Consider the following 10,644-nt stretch of genomic DNA (forward strand, 5'->3'; position numbering starts at 1 on the left):
TGTCTGAGATGAGGAGGGATTGTTAGGAGAAAGAGAGAAAGTAACACGTGGCTAAGGATGAAATCGTAAAATTAATCTAAAATTAGATTCGAAGGGGTTGGGTCGGGGGTTTAGAATAATTGTGGAATTCATGACGATAATAAGCGGAATATCGAAAGCTTTGTTGATCTGAATGCGCATGCTCATATCGATTTGAATGGAGTTGTTTCTGAAATTTTAAAAGAATTTTTTTTTCTGAAAGAGAATGCTTAAAAACATGGGGTTTGATCATTTTTTAAATAATTTGACAAAATTTAATATTTTTAAAAAATAGTTTTAATCGGAGCGCAGATTAATTTTATTTTTCCACTTCTGTGCATGACATCACAAGAGATAAATGCCATTCACTCATGCCATTAGCGCAGAGCGCAATATTTAATTCGCTTCTTTACTGACGCGTATTCGCAACTACAGAGCTCGAATACGCCACCTTACGGTAATTAACAATACTAAAGAAAAGGGTAAAACATTCCTTTCCACGTGTTTTCTTTGGGGTAAATTACAGGCTTCAGACAGTTTGTGATGTATTGTAATTTCAGAATAATAGAAAAGAAACACGACTCTTCCCACAAACACGACGAAAAATTACTGTCATTCACTAAGCGTCAAAGCAAGTTAAAGTTACGGCCTTTGTTTGTTTTACCTTTTTCATCAACCATTAGACAATGGCTGCAGCGCCCCCTATAGTTTATTGGAGTTGTGAATTGACAACGATATAGTTGATAGAAAGTAAAGAGCGCAATATTTAATTGGCTTCTGAATTATCATAACGTGGAAACGGTAGACAGCAAGCGTCAGCATTCACGCGCCAGTGGAGTAGCACCAGAGTTCATCACTTGTGACCTCATAAAGACCACGCCTTATTTGAAAAATCGGACACTTAAAAAAATTAATTAAAAATTAAACGTTCTGAAAATAAAAGATTTTCTTTGCTCCACGATTTTTTTTTTTTTTTTTGCTTATTTTATCAACTTCAGTGACTAAAAGTAGTACTTATGACTGATGGAAACAACCCCATTATGAAATCTTTTAGATCTTCTTGTGTGTTTTCTACTTTTGCATGAAGTATGATTACAACACTGAGTAAAGTTCATTTCTCAGAATCGAAAGCACGGGCGGTGGAATGAAGATGCTTTTTAAAGATTTCTTGCTTTCAAAATATCATGTGCAAGAAACGAAATATGAGAAAACATGTTGTGTGCTCTTTTTGCGTGATTTTTTTTTATTTTTCATGTAGAGTAAAAAGTGCTAAACGACTCGGCATTTTGTTTCGTCTTACAGTTTGAGTATCCCTTACAGCTCATAAGTTATTTGTACAGACTTTTTTGTTCAAAACACAGGGGAAAGGAAGGCACGTGTGAACGATTTTTTTCACTTCTTCATTTTTCAAAAAGAAGTGGGGCAAAAGGGGGGCAAAAGACCCCCTTTCTCAGAGTAAAAATATTCTCATACTGAATAGTCTTTTCTTTGTCTCATGGAATTTCTTGAGATTTTTTAAAAATTATTTCTTTACTTTATGATGGTTTTGTCTTCAAGTGCTCACATGTGCCCCTATAGGGTACATGTGAGCAGGTCTGGCGCACATATGAACACGATTAAAAAATGCAGAACAAGCATCATATTTCAAAGAAAAACTCTTTAATATGAAACATATATGTATACACCAATTACACTGAAGGGGTTTGTAACCTATACTGCGTCAATTTAAATTGTGTAGTAATTGTGTCACAGGGAAAATATTTTCTCCAGAATATATAACTGCTCACTGTCAAGTTTTAAAGTCTTGTAGTCTGTTCTGATCGCTGGATAGACACAAAACAAAATTTATAAGACTACATAGTACACAGAATATTTTATTATGTAAACATTGTTTTTATAACATATTGCTTTTATACTTCATACGAAGTATGCCATTGTACTTCAAAATTAATTTAAACTGCATTTTTCAATTAAATGAAAATAATTTGTCTTTTTATTTCTTGTCAGTATTAGTATAACACTAAATTGTTGACCAAATATCTAGTAAAAAATGGATAAATTAAATTAAAAGTAATGAAAATAAATAATTAAATATTTAATAATTATTATTATTAAGCTGATTGCAGAAAAATGATAATTAAAAATATTTACGCATTTTTTAACCCTACACTAGTATTAATATTACAGAGAAGATGGGAAATGTTCTCATATGCCCCTAGATGTTTTGTTCAAAAGTACCCCCTCATCTACTTCAGAACTAACTTGCAAAAACTAAAAATTCTTAATTTACTGAAAAAAATTAAATATTGTCATAAATTTACTTGAATTTTCATATAATGGTGCTATCAACGAAAAAATAAATAAACTAATAAATAAAAAATCAAAGATGCCACATACCGAGTTTCTCCAAAAATAAGACCTAATCAAAAATTAGAGCCTAGCATGATTTTTCTGGGTATTCATTATGTAAACCCTATCCATAAAATAAGTCCTAGTTGAAAATGTCACTCTAAAGAACGTCTTACACAGAGCCGTATAAAAGGCGGGGGGTCTTAGGGTTCAACCCCCCCCCCCCCCCATCCCCCGTCCCCCGAAAAGTTCAGTTTGACATTTAAATGTTCGTTAAAATTTTAAAAAATTCCAAAAATTATTCTTCGAAAACTCAAATGTCTCTCATATGTATTTTAATTGCATAAAACGCTTTCATAATTGATAACCCAACGACTTGAACATTAGCAAAAATATCGCAAAGCTCCGCATGAAAGTTTTTAAACCCTCCCCGAAATTATTTTCTGGTTACGGTCTTGGTCTTACATAACACGCCATTCAGATGGGCTTCTTATTGATAGACAAGACGGTTTTATTCCAGAATGTAAAGGACTGGCGAAATAAATTATGCTTATTTTAAACGAAACAAATGGATCTGTTAGTTACAAATTAGAATATTCCGTATTTTATATATTTTGTTGCGTTACCGACAAACATTTAACATTTATTGCTAGGGCTGCAGAGAGCCAAGGCGGACGACCCCTTGTCAGTTACGTCACCGAGCCCCTCCGCCCCTCAAAAAAAGAAGAAGAAGAAAGATGAAAAAAAGGGATAAAAGAAGAAAAAACGGGAGGGAGAAAAGAAAATGAAGAAAATATGAAAAAAAAGGGAGGGAGAATAAAAATTAAATTTGCTTACTTGAAAACAAATAACTCTATTTTAAGTGCCACAACAGAAAATACCAAAAGAGTAAATTTTACGTTTGCTCTTATTTGGATTCTTATATCCCTCCTTTTTCTTTCTTCCTTTCTTTTATTCTTTCCTTCCTTTCTTTCTTTCTTTTTTTCACGTCAGTGTCGCCGGGACCACCCAAGGCCCGGGCCCCTAGTTTCCGACTAGGCAGCCATGGCCTATCATCAAGCTTGTTGACTACGTTTCCGAAGCCACAAGGTCGAATCCATCTCATAATATGGTTCTGGAGGAGGGGATTTTTAAAATACTATCACAGAAATCGAGAGGACGGGGGGGGGGGGGCATAAGTATAGTATTTGAACACAACTATGTACAACTGCGCGAAAGTAGTTCTCAATCTGTCAAGCCCCCAAAACCACGGAGTTTGTCCGAGGCCAAAAAAAATTTCGAGGACCCCCTGTGGTCAAATCTAACAATTTTAACCATTGGCTGAAACAATTTTAGCCATTTGAGGACCCCTGAAAAAGCGAGAGACCTTAGGCCACGACCTAGTTGACCTATTCAGTAATCAAGAGCTGCCCAAAATGCAATTTTAGTTACCTGGCTGGGCGGAGTTATGGTAAGGCGTTGGCCATTTGCACCGTGGTTCAGAGTTCTAACCCACGGCCGCCAGTCGGTGAATTTTGGTGATGCAGAAAACCGTCAGCTTCCAAGTCGCATAATTATGCGGCATGTAAAGGATTCTTTGGGTATTCGTTTGGGTTTGAATGCCCTCGGAAAAATTAAATCTCTAGTGAAGTTTCGTATCAAAGATAGCCCATGTACCTACATTTGATAGAAATTAGGCGTCAAAATTATCTGTGCCATTCACATCCGTGCCTTAATGGGGGCACATGAAAGACTGGATGCCAAATTGGGGATCGTTCTAGGTCTGCAAAAGGCTAAATAGCCTAACACAACTCCATTAGAAAGAAAGAAAAAAAAAATTACTTTTGGTAGTCTTACTGAGAGGTCAATATTCCCTTGGATCCTAGCTCGACCGTATGATTGTTGAATTAATTAGTTCATTTTTGAGTTTTTATTGAACGGAAATAAATTTTTGGATTTAAATAAATATAATCTCTTTTAAACCCGAATAAATGTATTTTTGAACACGAACAGTTCTTTATTATTGCGCATAAAAATGAAACATCACCTGAAAGTTAGCCCTAGCGTGTCTTTTGCAACAAAAAACAGGGCAATGTAAGACAGGGTCTATTTTACAGGGCTGCGGAGACGGAGGAAAAATGACTGACTTCGACTCCAGGAATTTTAGAGCCTTCGACTCCGACTCCGACTCTTTCAGTCCGACTCTGACTCCGCAAGAACTGGCATATTTGCGGACTTGGAGGGAAAATGACCAACTTCCGGCTCTTCCACTCCACAGCCCTGTTATTTTCTCGGAAACACGATACATTTACGTGTTGTTTCTTAGGCGAAAAATGTTTGCTTATTACTCAATTTGAAATGAAACTAAAGAGCTGTCACGTGCAGACTTCTACTGTTGAAACTTTAAATCTTCGACTCCTTTGCCCCAAAACCAGTCCGACTCCCTCTCTTCGACTCCGACTCCACAGCCCTGTTATTTTCGGGAAACACGGTACATTTATGTGATATTTCTTAAGCAAAGAATGTTTGCTTATTACTCATTTTGAAATGAAAATTAGAGCCGTCACGTGCAGGACGAAATGTCTGATCTTCCATGGAATAGAACACTAAAATGTGTCCTTATTCTAAAAATATTTTAACTTATAACATGTTCTGTAAACAAAAAAGTGATATGATATCTTAAGTGTGATTAGGAAATGGTTCTGGAGTTTTTAAAGGTCTAACTACTTTTGAATATGACGTAACAAAGTGCACGGACACTGACGAATTACCGCAAAAATTTTCTGATACGTGATCACTAAACTATGGATCAAAGTACAAGCCAATTGAGGAAGAAAAATAGTGTATCGAAATTAAATGTTTTCGACCATGAGAAATTAAAGATTGAAATCTTATCTAGTGAGGGACATTGCATAAGAACAGTACTTCCGATTCTACCAAATTACATGAGCTCTCTGTACCGAAAACAGCAGGACACCTGTGTTTTCATTGGACAACTAGTTCGCTCATGAGTGTCTTTTAATAATAAAGGGCCTTTCAATAAGGGAGGGTTGATATTGAAATACAAAAAAGTAGGCTGCGTGTGAGGTAGAACTCCTTGAAAAGGACAGGCCGACTTATCCGACATTTTGGTTCCGAGACAACTTTGGATCTAACCTTGTTTCTAGTAGTTATAGTTACGTTATAATATTCGCTTGTTGCTATGTCATAAAACTGATGATAAATTGAGTAAAAAGTCACTTAAGGTGAATTTAGGAAGGTAACTTTGTTCAAAAATTTAACAAAAATGTATCGGGAAATGTTTTCTGCAATGAACATAATTTTCTTATCTTATTTGTTTTTAACTTGCATTAATTAAATATTTTTCACTTACAGAATAAAATAAGTAAACATTAATCAAGCATCACATCTAAAGCTTGGGCACCAGTTTTATGAAAGAAGGCATACGTGCAAGTACTAATTTTGTAACCGGACAGTTTTGGAAACCAAAATGTCGAATAAATCAGCTCTCCGCATATAGTGGCCTTAGTGTGAGGTAGTGACGAAATTCTTTTTCTGTTTAAAGGACACTGTTAAAAAATTCCATTTTATATGGAACATAACATCCTCAAAATGTCTACCGCGGATTCTTACGGTGGCACGGATCTGAGTGTTCCAATTTTCAATGACACTGCTGCATAGATCCGGCAAAACTTGAGCGATAAAGATTTTACTTTGAATTTAAGGGCATTTGTCTATTGTGGCTTATTTGTATAGACCTGTGACTTCAGAAAATTACGCAAGAAAAGATTCAGCTGGGCCAAATTGTGTGACCTTTTTGACCAATTCACATCACTTCTGTGAGAGATAACCATATCCTTGAATCGTTCACGCAAAATGTGCATCGTGACGCCCGCTTTGTGGCACGTAGCACCGTCTTGCCCGAACCACATTTCGTCTATCGTTCAGTTTGGGCCAAAAGAAATCGATCGCCGTCGTTCGATTTCTTTTGGCCCAAACTTTCTTTTGGCGCTTACCATTGACGGTGATGGCCTCACCAACATCGTTTTCAAAAAAGTACGAACCAATGACGCTGCCAGCCTAAAATCCACACCAAACAGCAACATTAACTCTTTGTAGATTCATTGCCACCTCATGAACCATAAATGGAGTGGCTTCGTCTCAAATACGGCTGGGAAAGTGCACCGCATCTGCTGTAGAATACACGCAACGTTTGCACAAATAAACCTTCGTTTTGATCATAAAGTTTTATAATTTGGATGTGCTGCTCAATCGTTTTACTTCCCATGGTAATTTTATTTTTATTTTTTTTTTTATTTAAACCCCACCAATCACCACCGTACCAAGCCCGGTGAGAGTTTAACCGGATGTGGTGACTGATGGAAACAGAACAGTTCACGAGCGACACTCGCTGGAACAATTTTGATATTTACAGAAACCAATATAAAATCATAAACAATAAAAAGAACAAAGTATACACGTGAAGAAGCTAAATAAGACTGGAATGGCTGGTAAATGCAACGTAAACGGCAATTTTGAAAGTTTTTAGGCTGGATATTTAAAGTCATCTGCTTGAGATATGAGTAGTGACATTATTTTTTGGACATCCTTGCGTGCAATTGGATGAGATAGAATATGTGTAATATTTTTGGAAAAAGAAAAGTTGGAATTGTAAGTGCAATGGAAAGAGGATGGTTAGAAAACAGTTGAATATGTAATGTTCAGGAGTTCCAGGTTGACTGCATACACATAACGGTGAACTAATTAACTTAAATCTGTGTAGATACGATGGAAATAGTCCATGTGGCACTGAGAAATTGTACTTCTATTGGATGTTTGCAGCGTTGCTTTAGTTTTACTTTTGGCAGGAAATCATGAACTCTCCGACCAGTTTCTGCAATGTCCTAGGTTTCCTGCCAATTTTGAAGAAGTTCAGACCAGAGAAGATATTTGAGGAAAGATTTTAGCAGAGGAATTTTATATGCGAATGGATGTGTAAGAGTCATTGCTGCTGTTTTAGCTAAAATGTCGGCTCGTTCATTGCCATAGTGTCTCATATGAGCTCTAATCCAGTTTAGTTTTATATTTAGGTGTTCTCTGCATGTCTCTGACTAACTTAGAGGTATGCATTGGGTCCATTATCGCTTTGAGAGAAGACATACTGTTTGAGAATATTGTAGTGCTGGAGAAAATATTTTTTGATGTGATATAGTTGAAAGCGTGAAAGATGGAGAAAAGTTCCGCTTGAAAAGCTGAATTATTTACTGTTAGTTTGGCTGACCAATCGTAGACAACCTGATTATTGGAGATGTGAGTAAATGCTGATGCTGTTCCATCGCATAGATGGTTGCAAAGATTGCAGATAGAATTTTGGAACTACTCTTTCCCAGGTGCAAAGCGGGATAGTTGAGAGGAAGTATTGCTCAACTACAGGGTTTAATGTAAACGACAGCTTTTGAAAATCTCTACTCCGTGAAAAACCGGGTCACTGCATTTCCAATGTAAAAGCACCAAATAAAAAAAAATTTCAAGCATTCATCCACCAACTCTTCTTAGAAAAAAAGCTATTCTCAGACACATGATTTAGAGTTTTTGAAATTCGTGCATGGTTTTTTTTATTAATTTTGATCCAATTTCTTGTCGAATTACCAAAAGTTTTCTTTTTAACCGAAGATCAATGTCAAGTGGTTTCAGCCAATTCTTGAACTGCTAAACGTAATTCCGAACCTAACTAATTAGTGACATAAGTGCTCCAATTTTTGAGAGAGAAAAGAGCCGAATATTGACACCATATTTAACAATGAAACGATTTTTTTTTTTTTTTTTTTTTTTTTTTTTTTTTGTACCTAACATTTCAAAACTTATTGACTTAGTCCCAGATATCACAAAATAGTTGAAAAAGAAAATTAGAAATACAATTGTTAAACTGTCAGTGTAATTTGACTGATATTTGAAGAATTAGGTGGAAAAATTCTTCCTCTTTTCTTTTTCTCAAACACTAGAGGCTTGAACAATTCGATAACCATCTTCGACTCTTATCTTATTTTTTTCATTTCTAAAATGGGCTAAATCTCTGAGAGGATTTACAGCAAATTTTCCCTTAACAGTCCTAAAAACTTGAGAAGTCGTGATTGTCTTCTTTTATTTATTTATTTATTTATTTATTTTCATGTTGTACTTAAAGTGAACTCCGTCTATCATATTTGCTGAAATTTGACTTGAAAGAAGTTCTTTGATTCGTGGCTGTGTCTGCAATGTTCTTCACTTTCTTCCTTTTTTTTGTCCTTCGGTTGGCATTCCTTTTTTGTTCTACCGTGGATATAATCTGGGATTATGATGACTGTTCATTAGCTTTAGCTCTTGTGTAAAAATAGAAATTGAGATGTTTTATATCATTCCATATTCCATTACCTGCAAGAATATGTTTGACCAAAATTATCAGAACATCTATTCAGCTGCTTTTCAATTCCATTACTCAGCTCAACTGTACACGAAGTTCGACTTCAGGTAGGAGCGGAGACAGACTATCGTTTTAGGGGAAGGGGTCATGCTGAAGAATATGGGGTTTGAGTACGAAATTTTTTTGAAACTGCTTGGGTGTCACTAAAAAACACCAAATCGGCCTGGAATGAGGCACCTTTAAAGGAATAAACGTAACTAATTAATTTCATACACAACGGAATGAAGTAGTATTTCAAATATTTCCTAAAAATAATTAATATTCTGAAAAGATTACTGCAGTCTGCATTTATTCTTACATATTATTCATAAAATTTGAACACAATGCGATGGATAACATTTCTGACGGTTTGTGGGGGAGGAGGGGTCTATGATCTCCATGACCCTCCCCTTGTATCTGCCCCTGGATTACCGAACACTTTATTTTTCATCAGTAAAAAGAACTTGTCTGGTATTGCGAGACAAGTTCTTTTTGGTTTGCACTTCTGAAGTTCTACTACAAATCTCATTCGTATTCAAAGCTGAAAGATCGAACTACAGTCGACTCCCGCTACAACGCGATTCGACTAACGCGAGATGGCTACAACGCGAATTTTTCACGAGTAACGAATTTTAGAGCTTACGCGAATTTTTCGTCCACAACATGAATTTTTTTGGAAGAGAGTATCGGCTTCGTTATTGGCTACTAAATATTGATTTCGTGAGTGTCGTTACATCGCTTTAAGCATCACTGACAATGAAAGTTCCCACACCAAATTAGTCTATGCATCGCGTTGTTAGTGCATCAAATAACCACTCCGCACCTTTCACTTATTTAATTTTTTCATTCTAAATATGAAAATTGATGAATTATAATGGCACTTGAGTGGCACCTTCATCTAAAGTTTGTGAAGATGGGAAGAAAAAGAAAATTTCTGACTAAAAAAAAAAGGTTTAAGATTCTCGATATGCTAGAACAACTACAAAACGTCGACGGTAGCGTGACAATAGGTATGAGTGAATCCTCCATACGTACAATTAAAAGTCAAAACAAAAAAAAAAAAAAAGATATCCGTAAAAGTTCAGGACTTAGTTTCAATGTTGAAGCTTGCAGTGCAGTCTATAAATGTAAATATTATGAAAATGGAAGCTGCTCTTGTATTGTGGATTAAAGAGATCAGGAAGTGGGGCTGTTGCCAACAGAAAAGCCAAAGCAACCGTATTTAAAAATGTATTAAATAAAAATAACAATCTGATCATGGAGCATAAATAATCATTATCTTCATTGTTTAACTCATAAATATTGTTACTGTATCTACCGTACAGTACTATTATAGTGCAGCATTTTATTATTACTGCATACTGTACGTACCATGTTGTTTTATTTTATGTTTTTCCCTCCCATCGATCATTTATTTTGTGCAACTTTAAGTATTTCATGTTGAACTAAACAGTTTTTTATTTTTCAAATACAATACAAGTTCAGTACTTTAAGTAAGAAACTGTAGTGTATAGTTAAGGAATGCTTTAAAGCAGTTTGAGGGGTGTTTATAAGTATCTAAAAGAATTTTGTATGCATCTAAAAAAATTGCATGCATATTTTTTTCCACAACGCGAAATTTCGACTTACGCGAGGAGTCTTGGAACGCATCCCTCGCGTAAGTCGCGACTCGACTACATAAGGCGCATGTTGATCAGAACCGTCTCCAATCTCATCATTTCCATCAACTTGATCGTGCGGAGCTTTATTTAATTTCTTTGGTTTTTTTCGTTTGAATTTCTCATTGTCTTCCCCTCCGTATTTTTTTTCCCTCTATACTTTTTTTAATTTTAAATCTTCTCTTTATCTTCCTCATCTTT

Source organism: Uloborus diversus, chromosome 7 (assembly GCF_026930045.1).
Source record: "Uloborus diversus isolate 005 chromosome 7, Udiv.v.3.1, whole genome shotgun sequence".
Taxonomy (NCBI): Eukaryota; Metazoa; Arthropoda; class Arachnida; order Araneae; family Uloboridae; genus Uloborus; species Uloborus diversus.